Source organism: Mirounga leonina, unplaced genomic scaffold (assembly GCF_011800145.1).
Source record: "Mirounga leonina isolate KUSES-001 unplaced genomic scaffold, KU_Mleo_1.0 Mir_92, whole genome shotgun sequence".
Classification (NCBI taxonomy): domain Eukaryota; kingdom Metazoa; phylum Chordata; class Mammalia; order Carnivora; family Phocidae; genus Mirounga; species Mirounga leonina.
This window is the reverse complement of record NW_023270852.1, coordinates 1317466-1334101: the sequence shown is the minus strand read 5'-3', so window position 1 is coordinate 1334101 and position 16636 is coordinate 1317466. Positions and strand designations below refer to the sequence as shown.

Sequence of the window (16636 nt, the reverse complement as noted above, 5' to 3'; positions counted from 1 at the left end):
ATAATATAGGCCTTCATGACAGTAATACTAAGACTCAACTAACACTTGTACTGTAGTGGCAGCCCTTTCAGGGCCACATTACAGGATATCTAGCATCACTAACAGTGTACTTTATCCTGTTGTACTCTGACATATTAAATAATGAGAATATGAAGCCATTACAATCAGTAAGACATTTAAAAACTAAGCATATAGATATAAATTTTTATAATGGCTGCAATTTTTCCAATAATGTTCAAAATCATACAATATTCAATCCTTTATTTTGCAAAATTTCACAAAACTGAATGTTAAATGCTTAGAAACCTCTTCTGAATTTCCTTAGTTAGAAAAGACAAAAAGCCACACTATTAGAAAAGCACTCGTTCTTCTTGCTATTAAAATGGCTAAAATAAAACACAGAAAACAAGATGGCAACAAATTTAAATAAACTCCCTTGCTAAAAATCAGAGCTGTCGCAGTGCACAGCTCTGGGTAACCATTTACCTAGAATGACATGTGAATAATGTCCTCTGAGGTTGTACGGTGAGTACTGCCACAGCATTGGAAGTTGCATAGAAAACATAGCTGAAGATCTGAAAAAGAAACTTACGTCATGTAGGATGCCTCTTTTTCAGATAAATAAATGTATATATTCTTAACATGCCTCAGTTTATGATATTTGATAGGCAAAGTGCTACTTCTGAGTGAGCCACTATAATAAGTACCAAAGAAGACATAATCTCAACAGTGTTACTTTTCTAAATAAAAATAATTTTTAGGGAAGTCTGGTTAAGTGTAACCACTGGTGAAATGGTTACCCAAGCTGGTCTAAAGGGGAACAAAATAGGCATAAAATGACAGAGATAGCACAGTGGACTTCACTAACTACATCGTTCATAGCCAAGCAATTGGAACACAATGTTGAAGCCAAGTACTGCAATGATGATGCAATTACTTTTTTAAAATAAGACCTGTAAACCATAGTAAAACCTTTACAGTGCTTTGAAATGAAATGGGAAGTAACCATGAGGATTGTTTGCACTACCCAGAGGTTCCACTGCTTATCTCATGGAAAAGTTTCCAAACTTAAGGAGTAGGAACAACAAAAAAACAAAAACAAAAACAAAAACTAGTGTATCAAATGTGCTGACCTTTTATGTGAGGCAAGGAGCTGTAAGTGTGTGTTACCAAGTAGCTAACTAGCTAGCTAACTAGATACATACATACAAACCATCATACAAACTTAATCTGTCCCTTCAAAGTAAAGGTGACATTTTATCAAATGAGAAAGTAAATGCTTTTCAAAACAGATGTGTGCTATGAAAAGTTATTTTGAAAACATATGTTTGGAAACGATTCCATCATAGTGTGATTTTGTTACCAAAAATTCTATGTCTATCAACTACAAAAACTCTCATCTGTTTTCAATTTTAAAATTGGCAACAGAATATTCCAACCTGTTTAATGATGTTCCGAAGAGTTTCAATGGGTTTTGAGTCCATTTATTAAAAATATTAAAATGCTATATCTTCAACATCATTGCCAAAAACAACTGATTGCCATCAGGGAAGATTTTAACATATTTTTGTGTATTTTGTGTATAGGATTAATAAATTAGTAACACAATTTAGTAAGTGCAAATAATGATGTACTTCTTCCGTTTGGCTCTATTTTTTTTTTTTTTGAGGTATAATTTTCAGCTATGACAGCATTAAAACCATGTAGTAAAGTAAACTGAACTTAGAACCAAGCTTATACATCATTTCATCACGAAGTGTTAAACTGACTTTTTAAAATAACAAAGAATGTTAAATTATAGGGTTTGGCGGAACCACAGTTAGTTTTAAAATATTATTTATTTTATCTGCATCTCTTTTTTTAATATCAACTTATGAATGTTTTATAGCATACATTAGCACACTAGCACATGTATATAATTTTAAATAAATATGCACATGTATTAGGGTGCATTCTCATAAACATTTTCCTGATCGTCTGTTCTATCCAAAAAGTTTGAAACTTTTCTATTCTATCCTATTACAGAACTCTATTATAGTCAGAAGTTCTCCCAAATAAACCTTAAAATTATCTTGCCAGAGGAATTCTTCCAGCCTCACCCTTAGCAACAATACTCTCAGGTTACCCTTGGGCTATCCAAACCACTTAAGATCTCTATTTCCTTCTCTCTTTAAGCATCCTAAATTCTGCTCCTTTCACCTCAGCTACTGAAAATGCTACATTCACCATAATCAAGCAGGGAAGATATTCAAATAAATATTATGTTAATAATCAAACATATTTACTTTTAAGATGCATTAGCAATATACTTATTTAACTTATTTAATGGAGGCTTTGAGACAATTTAGGATGATCAAATAATTTAATGCACCCTTACTAAATTTAATAAAATTATATTTGTGTTTTTATATTATATCAGATGTAAATTTGTTAAGTAAGCAAACCCAAAGAATATATAATCATAGCCTAAATAAAATTTAAAGGACATTGATTCAAATGTCCTATTTATTTGGCATATTAATCATAGAAACTAGTGTACATGTACATCAAAAAGGAAGAAGAAAATAACCCAAAGATGTAAAAGTGGTGCTAAGAAAATTCAGAAGAAAAAATTAGCATACAATATAGGGGTATACTTTTCCATATACTTTATTCAAATAGCTCTTGGTAACTTTAATGAGTTTTCCATGTGGACATAACGAAGAAATTCAACACAAAACTACACAACTAAGACATGGCTAATTATGATGAGCTCTTTGGAAAAGGTCCCAAGGTGTCATAATTAAAAGCTGAGCTATTTTTCATTCTTTCCCTGCCATGCCATAAATAAGAATTAAGAGTACCCAAGTTCACTAGTCCCACCCAATTTAGGTTGTTATATATATTCACCTCAGAGAAAATAAGCCTCTTACAAAATGCTATACAATTTAAATTCAGTGTACATGACCCTACATTAGCATACCTGTAAATCACACAAACCTATACAAAAGTACAAGTGGAGGCCTTCTCTGGAATTGTTGTCTGCAAAAGTTTAAGGGGTCTAACCTAAGAAAAGCTGAAATTTTCTTTTAATGTTTTAGAATATTATATTAAAAATAAAAATTAAATATTACAATTTTAATTGTTTCAATATTTAAATTCTTCTTTAAACTTCAGTATATCTATTTTCAATGCGATCTTTATAGTGGGAAAGAACAACAGCTAAGAAATTTTTAAAAGTCCAATTTTCCTCCAGTGTATATTTGGATCTTCAGACTCAAGAGTAATAAACGTTCCTGAGACTTGGTTAACTAATATGCTGTGTTCCAAGTTAGTTAAGCTTTGTTTAGTTGCTTTATGATTTCAATTTTTATTTTCTTCGGGGGGGGTTGCTTCTTACTAAAGAACTCAACTGAAAGTTCTAAAGGGAAGTTCTTAAAAGCATCATAACTGATTTAATATGACTAACAGGATGTTTTTAAACTGTTCTATGGAACTTTTGTATCTTTTTTTTTTCATCCTTAGCCTCAGAGCCTTTCTTTTTAATGGAGAGATTTCATCATATTTTTCATGTCATGGATCAACACTGCAACTGTCCAGCATGCAAAAACAGTGGTAAGGAAAATTATAGGTTAGGCCATTAGAAACCAGAGCCATAACTTCTCCAGCCTATGTGACCACCAAGCCCTTTTCAGAAAGTGATTATGTCACTGCAAATCTCAATACGTGTGTTTAATTTGAAGAACAAGTCATTAAACACCAGAAAACTTCCAAGCCAAAACCAGCAAAGAAGGCTTGTGGGCTCAGAGAAAAGGTATTCAAAAAGTCATTGCAAAACATAAGATCCCAGATTACAAAACTGAAGAGGGTGGATTTAGCATCCCTCTTTGAGAGTGATCAAAAGTAGAGAGGGGCAGTTGCTGTTACTACTGCTCTTGCTACTGTTTCATTACCATCATTATGAAATAATAATTTCTATGTCATCCAAAAATTTTGAATCACTCTCAGGATGATTTTATGTTCATACTATCCCTCAATAAAAAAGAAGTTAGGAACATGCCAACTCTATAGTTAGAAAAACTTAATTACAAATGTGAGGCCCAAAGACCTGTAACAAATAAAAGAAACTCAGAAATAACACACAGATCTAAAAATTTCCAGATATTGGCCTTTTTCTAAGACCATACTTGCCAACTGAAAAAAAACTCATAGTACTGATCACCTATTCATATATTAATAAGCTACTTACTTTAATTTCAATACTTAGTTGAAGTATTTGAAGAAAAGGAGTAATATGAAAAATTCCCCTGTACCTTAAAATGTACTCATAATGTCCCTGACCACAAAACTGAGCTAAGAAAGAGAAGTGTAGCAGTTAAGCTGCTAGCTTATGGCTACATCACATTCATGATCAGACGTGGCCTTTCTAGAAGTCACAAAGACACAAATATAAGACTTTTCAGTGTCAGAACTACAGAATAATCAATAATGGTATCAAATGTTTCCCCCATGTCCAATGACTTTATTCCCACATACGTCAAATAACCTATTCTTAATCATCCTTTAAGTCACAGCTCAAGGGCCACCTCCTACTAGAAGCTTTCCTTTACATAGGTACTTCTGCTCTTATACCTATTTCCATTATAACAACCAGCACACTGCATAGAATTACCTATATTCATATCTCCTCATTGCATTTTCATCTTTGAAATCACGTAATCAAGTGGTTCCCACCTTTTCCCAGCCAAGGATCCTTTCATTAATCCTCCCTGCTGGACCCGATATTTTGAGAGAGAATTGCCTATAAAACTAGCCACACTTACTATGTAAATCATTTTCTAATTTTTACTAATCAAGATATATAACTGATATTTAATGTTTCTGATCAGCAAAATATTATTCATTTATACACTGGTATATGGGAGATGCAGCATTGGTTTGGCTCTGGAAATAAGTATGAAGATAAAATAAATTAACATTGACATTATATAGAAGAGACTAGGAAAAAAAAAAAAAAAAGGAGGGCCAAAAAGCCAGCCCTAATTTATGACACACAAGCTTTGTTTGTAGTGAATAATACCCTGAAGCAAAACCCAATTGAAACATTTATTCATATCAAGTAGGAAGTTAGACAGTATGACTGGTAAGGTTATCTACCCTGCATACCTTTTATTGAATGAGGCAATGAATTTGAAAGCACTTTGAAAACTGGGCTTCTATAAAATGTAAGAGAATTAAAATTAGCCTTCTCATGACAAAGTTCTACTGATCACATAATTATTGTCAAGTAACCCTAATACCATTGTCCAGAACTGTTCTATGAACTTCTGTGCACAGTATCTTCAAACTGAATCTTCCCAACATCCTTATCATCTGGTAAATTCTATCACAATCCCATTTTAAAAACTAGGAAATCAAGACTTAAAGAGGTTGCGTATCTTTTCCAAGGTCATACAATTAGTTTAGGAAATAAGACTCCAAAGGAAAGATTCAAGAAATAAAAATTAAAAGTTTAATGTTGGTTTTCTCACACACAGGTCTATCATTCAAATGAAGAATATAGGTTTCCATTTTTTCTTTAAATGAAACCAAAAGAAATCAGATTAAGATGTGTATATTTGACAAAGAACTTCCTGGTGTTAATCACTGAAGTATATAAACAAAGATTATAAAATCTCATTCTTTGCAGGCTTTCAAAATAAAGAGAGCTTCTTAACTGATTAGAATGGAGAAAGGGTGATCGATACACCCTTGGAGGATGCAGGATGACAGATGAAATGACATTTCAAAATCTCTTAGAGTCCCTTAGAATTGGGATTTTCTCAAATTTGAGAGCTGGACATCCAAACTCTGCATTTATCCCAAGTCTTCCAGGTTACTAATGAATTTTCCTTTCTAGGAAAAGAAAGGAAAGAACACATATCGTCTGTATTTCATATAAGAGTAAAAGAAACAGACTATGTAATTCACCAAAGATTTCATAGCAAGTATGTGGGAAAGCTGAAATGGGAAGCCAGATCTGTATAATGATAAGCACAGTACCACTTCAACAGTAATTTCAACAGGTATTAAATATTTATTTTATACCAAGCCCTGAGCTTAGTGCTTTACATTCATTTATCTCATTTAAACCTCACAATAATCCTATGATGTAGATATTATTATTACTCCCATTATAGAGATAAGACATGGAGGGTTAGGGATTACACCATGGATATATTGGGGGTGAACGGGGTGGCTGACTTCTAAGTAGAAGAGGTTCAATGCCCATGGAGATAGCTGGAGATTATTTCTGAGAAAATAACAACACTGCTGGTCTTTGATATTCTTTCCCAAGAAAGAGTGATAAATTATTCTCTCTTAGTCAGGAGCATTCTTCTCCAGTTCTACCAATGACTTGCTTAGCACCATGACAACTGCAGCTAAGTTTCCCCACCTACCAAATATCAAAAATCTTTAATAGAAAGGGAAATCCTTAAAAAATAGACTTGTGACTTCAAAAATGCCCTTCAGGGTGCCTAGAATTTAGTAAGTGCTCAATCATGTTACCCTATGATCTGTTTCTAAAGTATGAAAGGAAACATTTGCAACCATGTCTCAGAATGAGTTCCATTTGAAATCTATGCTCCTTATTAAAAAGAAAAGAAGAGAAAAGAAAAAGAAAAAACCTGTTACATTTTCTTTTCTCCACATATTGTGCTTGTGTAGTCGTGGAAAGTAAAGCATCTTTAATTTTCTTTGTCTACCTTTAAAGAACTACTTTTCAAAGAAGAGAAGAGATTGTGCTCAGTGAAGTCAAAATCACAAATAGCACTAAAGTCCCCTTTTGCATTTGAATGGATATATTAAAGATAGACAATTCAATTCATCTCTTTAAGATGCCTAGAAACAACAAATTATTGAAGGCAGTAGGGATAAAAGATCATGTAAAGGGTTATCTTGTGAGATTTTTAGAGAAGAAAGAGATCAAGGGAGAACTTGAAATGAGAGAATATAGAATATTTGCATAGATGCTAATATGCATATCACATAATGTACTTTGAATTTACCTTATATTTATTAAGTTTATTTATACAGGTCAGCATCAAAAAGCGCCAAATCAACATACTTAAGTAATTTTGATTCAAAATAGTTTAAAACACAAAAACTCTTAAAGAATTTCACAATATCACATTAGGCTCCTTCAATACAAGGTGCTTCAATCCAAAGAAAATTTTAAAAAGCTTTATAAACCAGGGGAGCTTAGTAAATAAAATATACCAGTGAATTCCTTGCTACATGTGCCAGAGTAGAATGTTCGTAGAGAAATATAGGGAAATAGAAAATCTAGAAAATTACAGAGTAGCAAATTCAAGCTAGTTACCAAAGATGCAAAATGTTCTGAAATATATACAACATTGGACTACCAATTGTTAGATTTTTCTAATTTCACTATTCAATCCCCAAATAATTACAGGTTAAGATATTAACCCAGTTCTTTATAAATAAAGCCAAACAGCTCCCTATAAATGCAAAAAAGATAACTCTCTAGATAAATATAAAGATTTCTATAGCTTCAAATGATTGTTTTTCAGTTGAAGTAGTACAAAAGAGAATGCCACTACACATTTTCATACCATTAAAAGGTAAAGAAGAACATTTCAGAATTCTTTAAACATTTTGAAAAGGAGTTTTTTCCAATATTATATACTGTGCAGGTTAGGGAGGATTACTAAACATATCAGTATTATGAAGTAGAAATAACTGGACATTTGATTTTTAAATGTATTTTATTAGTTTATAATAGATTACAGCATCTGTAATTAACCTCAGAAAATAATTCACATCATTCCTAAAGATGAAAGTTTTTTGAGTGAATAGTAAAATATGAGTAATACATAAGGGGTCTTAAAGGAGCAAGAAGAGATTCTGAATATAAACAAGGCATCATTCTGGTAAAAGGAAATACAAACAACTAGAATAAAAATAGTTGATGCACAAAAGCCATAATGAGGGGGTAGCTCAAAAAATAACTTCTACTTTGAATGGTTTGGATGAAATACAAATTATCTACAGAAAAGTGTGGACTGGCATAAATGTTTGTACAAAATTATAAGTGTATTTCAAGAAGTATGCAAGAGGCAACCGCCTGCATGATGCACAAGGTCCCGGCAATGCTCTGCTTAAGTGCTAGTGCACAGAGTCCAAACCACTGCATTTTAATTACTATGCAGCCTCAGATATATTGCCTTTGATATGGAAATGTTCTTGTTCTCTCATCTTCACATATGGTCTCATGCACAGAAATCTTTATCTGATTCATAAAAAATAAACTAGAATCCAATCTCAACACCTGACCTCAGTGCTTAGAAGTTTTTTACTAAGCATGGTGTCACTATAAAAAGAATGGCTAATATTGGTGTAAAGTTGGATATTTTGAGCAACGATATGAAGGATTTACAGTTAAGAACTGAATTGATACTGCTTCTCTAAGGTTTTAGGATTTCATGTTCCCTTTTTTGAGACTACCATAGATTTGAGGAAAAACAGACCAGTACCCCTTTTTGGAGGTGAGAGAGTCTGTAGTAGATTTAAATGATATTCCACTTACAACCTCTACCCACATTCTTCAATTGATATTTTTATCCAAATTATGACAATGGATACTTAAGACTTGAAAAGCTCTATAAAAAGCCATAACACAAATTTAAAATTATTTCCACTTTGACTAAAAATCTAATCAAAATAATTACCTAAAAAGCTTTTACCCTCTTCCACAGAACAAGGAAAATAAAAACACTCTTCCTATAAATGGATAAAGAATATATAATGAGAGGATGATGAAAGTTTCTGATATAACTCTTACCAAAACAATTAGTTCTCAGATCACAGTTGAAAAATATCAGGCAAAAAGGATATGCTGTATATTTAAAATGCACTTACATCTAATAAAAATTGCTTTTTATAGGCTATACCAGAGTGCCAGCTTTTTTTTTTTTAACTTGAGTATGTTGAGATTCAGAATATAATTTAATCAGTAGAAAATGTGGAGTTAGGATGAAAACATAGAATGTTCAATATATTATTTTCTTTTTTTAGGAAAAAAATAATAGGAGAAAGCCATATTTCTTAAACAATAAGCAATTCAAATGCAAAGACAGTCCATTTCTTCCTCTAAAAGGCAATGAATATTTGTTCACTTATTTGCAGATTTCTATAATAAAATCTGTTCTCACATATCCACATAACTTGATAATTCTGAAATAACCCAGATTAATTTTATTTAAAAAAAACAGAAATATGACCCATCTAACTTCATGACAGCAGATAATACGTCCCATCTGCAAATCATCTTGCTGTATGTTATCTGTGTTTTATCATTTCTAGTACCTGTCTGTGCCTGATATGGTACTCTCAGACACATTAGCTGGATGGAATGTTTCACTTGACTTCAAAAACATCAATTGATATATATGCACCCCTAAACTATATTTAAACAAATAGCTCTTAGATCAAAGTTTTAGTTGTACCATACTACTCTTTTATATAATGCTGTTTGTAAATAGTGAAAAAGTGTGTATGAGTTGTCTCACAAGAGAATTATTTCAAACTTAGATATATAATCTAACAAAACTGGAAAGTACAGGAAATACTGAAAGGGTTAAAGCCAATGTATATTAAACCTTGTTAAAAGGAAAATTCATTTATTCCAGTACCTATTATACTAATTGAAAGTGAATTATTTAAAACATCACTAATTTCTTCAATATAAGATGTGTAGCAATTTCATCAGGGGCCACCACCCAATAATTCCTAAAAGTCAAATAAAACAGACATAAAATCTCAATAATGACACCAAAAATATCATATATGTATTTAAAGTAATATACTTTAAGACCCTATAAAAGAAAGATTTGCTAAGTATGTTAACAAATTTTAAATGTATGCTTTTCCCTTACTAAAAAAAAAAAAAATCTGTTACTTTCTGCTACTAAAGAAAAAATATCCAATAGACAGTATAATATTCCTACTGAATGTCACCTCTTCTAGGTATTCAGTTAGTGAATTCATTATAGAATAGAAATAGCTGAAGGTATAGATATTCATACTGCTTTATTATTTAATATAATATATATAATATATTACATATAATATATAGTATATATAATTTATTATTATTTAATATATTTTACACTTATCTTTATAGTATAATGTTGAGTGTTGTAGTTACACAATGTACTATTGTAGGAGTTTGTACCATGTTCCATAATAATAAACTTATAAATATTTCTGCTTTTTAAAAAATATATAGACTCTGAGAAAGTTCCTTTTCATTACTTCCGAAACAAAAACTAAGAACAACAATAAACAGCATAAATGATAAATAAAAAACTATGGAGTTTTGTCACTAAAAGTAAAGGAACATGGTGGGAGAGCAGAGAAGAAAGGGGGTGTTGGTGGTACAGGGAAAAAGTGACAGGGGATGTCAGTTTGTCTAAGGAATTAATGACCTATCACTTGTCTAGATCCTGGTTTCTTATTGCCTTTGGTCATAAACTAGATCTAATATGTGTGCTGCATACTTGCTTGCTTTCAGAGTCTGAAGGATTTTTTTTTTTTTGGTTGTTTATTGTTGTTCTTGGTCTTGTTGTTCTTGTTGTTGTTTTAGAACAGGAATAATCCCTCTTTATTTATAAGGTTTTCAAAAATGTAGGAGAAAAAAATCTACATGTCATTTGGCCTACTATCCATGTGCTCACATGTGTGTATTCAGGAAGATATTCTCAATAGTGCATAGATAATTCATTTATGATCTGGTAGAGTTTTTAAAAATTCAGTCATAAGTTTCCGTCTACTAAAAGAAAATTAAATACTTCACTGGTTCAATAAAAAGCAAATGCAACTAAATAAACTGTGTCCTCCCTCTCCCACAGACAGGTGCACTCTTGCTGCCATAGAAAAGCTAACACTATCCCACTAAACTTGTGGAAGGTTTAGGATGTTTGCTTGTTTGTTTTAAAATAAAGAGAATAGGTATCAGACATAACTGAGTGGCCTAGGAGTAAGGGGAGGAAGGAGACTGATGAAAGTACCTAATGCTGAGTGTTGAATTCCACAGTAACTGCACAGGGTGAAAGAGGGAAGGTCATGTTCATAGCTATAGAAATCTGGTCTCCACCAGAGAGTGCAGGCTAAAGCTGACCTGAGGCTGGGGTCTGAGAAGCTAGGTAGGAAGTGCAGGCACCATTCTGGTACAGAGAAAACAAGGCTCCTAAGAACCCCAGGCTGAACAAGAGTGATACAGGAAGAGACTGCAGATCTTTCCAGGCTTGCCCCACAGTGAACACTAGCAGCCCCAAGCGGCTAGGCCTGAAGGGGGAAAATAGAAACTGCAATCAGGGCATAGAAACTCTCAGACCTCTAGCGTGGGAATAGGAGGGAGCACACAGACAGGTGAACAGTCCAAACTAGAAGCCTAAAGCCCCTACCCAAGCCAAGGTACAATGTCAAGCCTGGGCTGGTCCTACTGGATTAGTGCAGATAGAGGGGCACTAGCAGACCTCCCCCATGGAAGGGTTATGGAAAAGACGTATACTGCCAGATTTTACTCTGCATCCCCTTTCCTCATTCAGTCTGTAGCCTGCTGCTGGTGTCCCATTTACCCCTCTAACCAGCAGTTCCCCCTCAGCCAAAAAATAAAGAGAGGAAACAGGAAGAGATGGAGGAGAAAAAGAGAGAGGAGAGAAATCAAAGACAAGACTACACTGTCACAGTCTTCCCTGGTACCAGGTCCTTCCAGGGCTGTCCTGGTAGGTTCGGCCTTCCCTCGGGAATTCTGTAGCCCGGAACAGATTTGAGCGGACCAGGTCCGCCAAGCCCGTGCCTATGGGCCTTGAGGGTAAGGTGCTGAGTGGGCAAGCTAATTATACATGTGGCATTTGGGCAGCCGACCGTCCAGTGACACCTTACCTTATGAGGAAACGTCAACCCCAGCAACTGTTCAAAACAAAATGCCATCGCGGGATCAGCTTCGCCGGCTCTTGGCCCGTTCAGGGTTGCTTTTCCCACAGCCTCTCGCACTTAGTGCAAGAATGTGGCCTGGGGAGGCCTGCTGTGGGCGGGCGGACCAGCCAGGGTGGGGGGGACAGGCGGGGCGGTCCTTGCCAGGTGTCCGTCCTGTCCCCCCTCTCCATGGACCAGCTTGCGGACCCGAGCACTTGACCTTTTTATTCACCAAACCCACCTCCTAGAAATAGACTGGGCGGGGCTGTATCTGTTCTCCTTGGGACCGGGGGGAAAACCTGGGCATGTGACTATAAAGGGCAGAAGACAGGAGACCCTGGGGAGGCGGGGGAGAGGGGCACTCTCGCATCCCGACTCCACTGGGCTATTGTCTGGGCCACCCCACCAGGGCCAAAAGCCTGGCCGCGGAGTGCGCGCCGGGGTCCAGCGCCCCGGACAGGGACGTCATCCGAGCGCCCCATTGACAGTGCAGCGGGAGGTCCCGAGCCCAGCCCAGTTCGCCGCAGCCACGGCTTCGGGCCATCTCGAGACCTAAACTTCAAGCACGGCCCTGGGAGGAGGTCACACACACAGAAGCAGCCGGGGACAGCCCATCTCGCTAACAGCCCAGCCCCGCCAGCACAGTCGAAGACTTATTTTTAGTCCCCAAATAGGGGCAGCATTCAATATCTGGTAATTCATACAAACCTTTTCAAACTTGGTCAGCCTAAGAGAGCTTAAATAAAACTCAAAACACGCAGGCAACAACCACCTTTTATCTGCTCGGAACACACCAATTCTCTTTTTATCTGAAAGCTCCGCAGAGCGCCCGGGAAACGGAGCTAATCTAGCCTCCGCAGCCGCGGGCCGCTCCTCCTGGAGCCGGAGCACAAGCCCAGCAGCCTTTGCACAAGCCCCTTTCCTTCTCTGACGGGCCCTTTAAGGGAGAAGGAAGAAAGTAGCTCCCCCGGGAGCAACCAGGCACGGGCTGGACCCCGGACGGGTGGCAGCACCGCCCCCCGGCCTGGCCAAGCCTCAGAGCTGCGGATCTCCGCCGGTCCGCGGAGAGGACTGCGGGCGGCAGGGCCCGGGCAGTGCGCCGAGGAGGACGGGGGGCGCCGGCGGGAGCCGGCGGAGCTCAGGGACGCGGGGTGGGAGAGCGCGGGGCGGAGAAGGTACACGCTGGCGACCGTGCGCTCGGCCCGGGGACTCCCAGGCCGAGCCCGCACCAGGCAGGGCTGGGCGGCCCCTCACACACGCCCCCGCCCGCCCAGCACCACTGCCCTAGCGTCCCGAGCAAAGAGGACCACAGATTAGCACTTGGGTTTCGGATTGTCTTGGAGTTCGGTTTGTTTATTCCTAAAAAGATCATAAAAAGTCGCGTCCAAAAATGGGGGAGGAGGAAGGAGGGCGAGAGCGGAGGGAACTGGAGGCGACTTGCGCAGGGTCCCGACAAAGTTGCGGCGGAGCGGCGGTGGGGTGAGGGTGGGAGAAGGGAGCGGCCGGGTTTTCTAGCGACCCGGGTTTTCTTTATGAACTCCTCGCGCTAAACTTCACCCGGTAGGAGAGTGCAGCAGAGATCCTCGACTCTCGCCCGCCCTCGGCCAGCGTCAACCCCACAAATAGCCAAAGTTTCCAAATCAAAATGGGGGTGGGGTAGGGTGGGGGGAGTGTTAAGAAACCCAGAGACCCAGCTGGTCCTCCCGACCTCCCGCACCCCGACCGAGCCTGGCTAACACTGAAGCGCTCCAGCGTCACAGTCAGTCACACGGCGAATCAACACAACACTTTTCAAGAAAACAAAATATTCGCTGGGAAACTTACTTTGCATTTAGTCTCTATTCTTTGGGGGGATGCGGTTTAAGTCGGCTCGTAAAGGAAAGCTCGTTTTGTCCAGGTTGGATATTGTCTACTTATGGATCAGCCCTTGGGTGAGGGTTTATTTTAATTTATGGCTTATGCATTCTTTTAAGGTCGATTTACATGACCTCCGGCTACAACTAAGACAGCCGAGGAGGGCACTCCAGTCGTCAGTCGGCCAAACCCACAATTAAAACAGCCCTCCCCCTAGTCTTGGTGTGACTAGGACTCTCCCGGGGTAGGCTGATCTCCTGCTTTTCTCTTTTTTTTCTCTCTCTCTCTCTTCTTTCTTCACTTCTCCCTTTTTTCCTTCCTTACTTCTTTCTTTCTTTGTGACCCTCTTTCTGTCTTTCTTTCTTTTTTTAATATCATGAAGTAAGATGTGATATCAGTTTGAAAGTTTCGGTATAACTTTCTTTAAACCCAAGACTGCGGCGATAACGAGAAAGAACAGCGCTCACAAAGCCCTCAGGATGCTGCCCTCTTGTGGGCACAGAGGGCATTACCACCCAGCGGTCCCGTCCGAACCCTCAGAGCACACACGCATTTGCTTACACAGAAAGAGAGAGAGGGGGAGAGGGAGGGAGAGAGAACTACACACGCACGCACAGAAGCTTCCTCTATCACACAGTTGCGCAAACTTCAATGAAATACCTACCTCAAACTTCACGGAGACTTACAAATTCATTCTCTAAGCCACCTGACTTCTTTTTCATATCATTCCCAGTTACATAGATTAGAATATCTATACGGGGAGGCGGAGGAGGAGGAATAAGGTGGGCCGAGAGGGCGGACAGATTTCCGGACGAATACTTAGGATGGCGATAACAGCTTTCTGTTGTCAAAGGTTGCGTTGTCTGTCTCTCTCTCCCCTGCCCTTTTTGCCTTAGTGTCCTACGCACAGTTATCTACAGCTACAACATGTGTTTTCTCGGAGTGGATTTTGGGGGTGGGGGGGTGGCAAGAAAACCAGAAGCCCGCCACGCAGATCTGTCACCGCCTCCGGAACAAGGCACAACTCTCCGAGAGGGGGACGCATCCTGAGGATCCGCGCGTCCACCAGCGAGCGGCAGACGCTCGGGCCCCTTTCTCAGCCTCTGCTCCCCCCTCTGCGTCGGCCCCGCGGAGCGCCCTCCTCCCGCTCCTCCTCCCCTCTCCCCTCCCCAGCCAAGTACGGAAACCCGCCCGGGCTGGGCAGCCGCCGCTCCGGCAACCCGCGCCCTCGCAGGGCTCCGCGCGCTCAGCTCTCGTCCCTCCGCCTGCCCTACCCCAGCCCCTCAGTCCCAGCTCAGGGAAACTAACCCCGAAGCGGCCCGGGAGGGCAGAAGCGGAAGGCACCGGGGCCGGCGGCCCTGCCTGGGATGCCTGCCCCCTGCCCCCTCCGACTCCCCAACAGGTAGCTCACAAACGGGCCGCGCGTTCATACTCTGCCTCCCTCGCTCTCTAGATCGCTCGCTCCGTCCCGGTTACCTGGGCGGGCTCCAGGATGGTACCGCACGGGAGGGCTCCTTGTGCGCTGCGCCGCGGGAGTAAATGGCATTAAAGAAAAAGGGAAAGACACAAATAAAAAAAAAAAAATTAAGGAAGGGGAGTCGATGCTAGGTCAATTAGCACAGCCCGGGGAGCAAGGGAGCAGAACCCCCCAGCGCCGCGGCCGGCACAGCCCGTTAACTCAAGTCTGCGGGGGTGTCCCGCCCCGGGCGGGGGGAGCGCTGACCGGCAGAAGTTTGCCGCCGGGGTGCCAGGAGGTGCGCGCAGAACGGGGTGACTAGGGGCTTCCCCCTTGAAACAAGTGAAGGCGATGGTTAGTGCTGTCAATCTTGGCAATCAGTGTGAGCGGCCATGTCGTAAGTATTCAAAGCATTTCCCGTCGTGCAACATCAGAAAGTGAGTGGCCAGGGCATTGATCTGAGCGAGGGAGAGGAGGCAGGGCTCCCCTCCCAGACAACACAGGCAAGATGAGACAAGAGGCAAGGGAGGCAGCGAGCCAGGCAGGGAAGCTGGGAGGGAGGGGGAGGGCCAGAGGAAGAAGAAGGAGGGAAGAGCGGGAGGCAAAGGCAAGAGAGAACCGGAGAGAGAGGGCAGAGATCGGCGTGAGCGGAGGTTGAAATTGGAGAAAGCGCCTGGGAAGAAAGAGTGAAGCAACTACTGGGAGAGAATTGGAAGGGGACAAAGAAGAGAACTGGGGTCAGAGGAGAATGGGGACAAGTATTAGGTGGGAGAGAGACTGGGTGAGGAGTAAAGGACCAAAGGAGCACTATTAGGGCTGGGGCTGCAGGGAGGAGGAGTCAAGAGGAAGGCGAACTGCAGTGGGGCAAAGGTAGACAACTGCAGAGAAAGAAAGCAAACTGGAAAAGAGGAGGAAGGAAAGTGGGAGAGGAAAATGTAGGGGTGGTAATTTGTGTTTTGAAAAAGTTATGTGACAGCGGAAGAATGGGCTGAATATTAACAAGTACTGAGATACAGAAGTGGACCGCGAAAGTGAGTCACGGAGATACAGAGAGAAAGGGAAGGACCAGGGCTGAAGCAACCAGAAAGAGGGAAAGATGGGTGAATATTAGGATGAATAATAAGAAGGATGAAAGAAAATGAAAAAGGAAGTGGTCAAAGAGAGTTTTAAAAAGAGATGCAGGAACCAGAAATAAAGAAAACACACCAGTTAGTAGGATCTGGTAAATGGGGGAAGAGAAATTCATTTTAAAAGGAGGAGGAGGAGGAATTGAAAGAAAAGAAAAAGCAATTGACATAGGAGATCCTTAATATATGTAGGTGGCATGTTCTGGAGACCATGTGATTATAGAGTTTATGGGTTAAA

General features: G+C 39.9%; 1 protein-coding gene across 3 annotated transcripts in view; it reads right to left on the bottom strand.

Moving 5' to 3' along the window:
• The window catches only part of SOX6 (SRY-box transcription factor 6), a 602615-nt gene extending 588690 nt beyond the window's left edge, over positions 1-13925 (bottom strand). Inside the window, exon 1 of one of the 3 annotated variants that reach the window (XM_034995170.1) lies at positions 13786-13925. The gene's annotated coding sequence lies outside the window, so the exon portion shown is untranslated. Of the gene's footprint in view, positions 1-11928 lie in introns of all 3 variants that reach the window. The other 2 variants (XM_034995171.1, XM_034995169.1) reach the window with 2 other exon arrangements.
• Between the last annotated feature and the right edge of the window lie 2711 nt (positions 13926-16636).